Source organism: Egretta garzetta, unplaced genomic scaffold (genome assembly GCF_000687185.1).
Source record: "Egretta garzetta isolate BGI_Z169 unplaced genomic scaffold, ASM68718v1 scaffold1, whole genome shotgun sequence".
NCBI classification, from domain to species: domain Eukaryota; kingdom Metazoa; phylum Chordata; class Aves; order Pelecaniformes; family Ardeidae; genus Egretta; species Egretta garzetta.
This window is the reverse complement of record NW_009258542.1, coordinates 1196489-1196747: the sequence shown is the minus strand read 5'-3', so window position 1 is coordinate 1196747 and position 259 is coordinate 1196489.

Below are 259 nucleotides of genomic sequence, written 5' to 3'. Positions count from 1 at the left end.
GAAACAATATTTAATTGTATGGTAAATAACATATTTTTATTTTAAGAGAGGCTCATTTCAAACCATATCTCACAAGCCAAATGAATAGAAACAGGCGTGCAAGCTGGCTCACGAAGACCCTGGCACTCTCCTGCGTCCTGCCACGGGAAGGGGAAAGCAAAGAAACCCAAACCAGAAAGGAATGAAATCTGGGTTAAGCCTGTGGGCCAGACATTAATTAGGAATTGTCGCTGGTTCAGAGGGACAGCTTTGTAGGGAA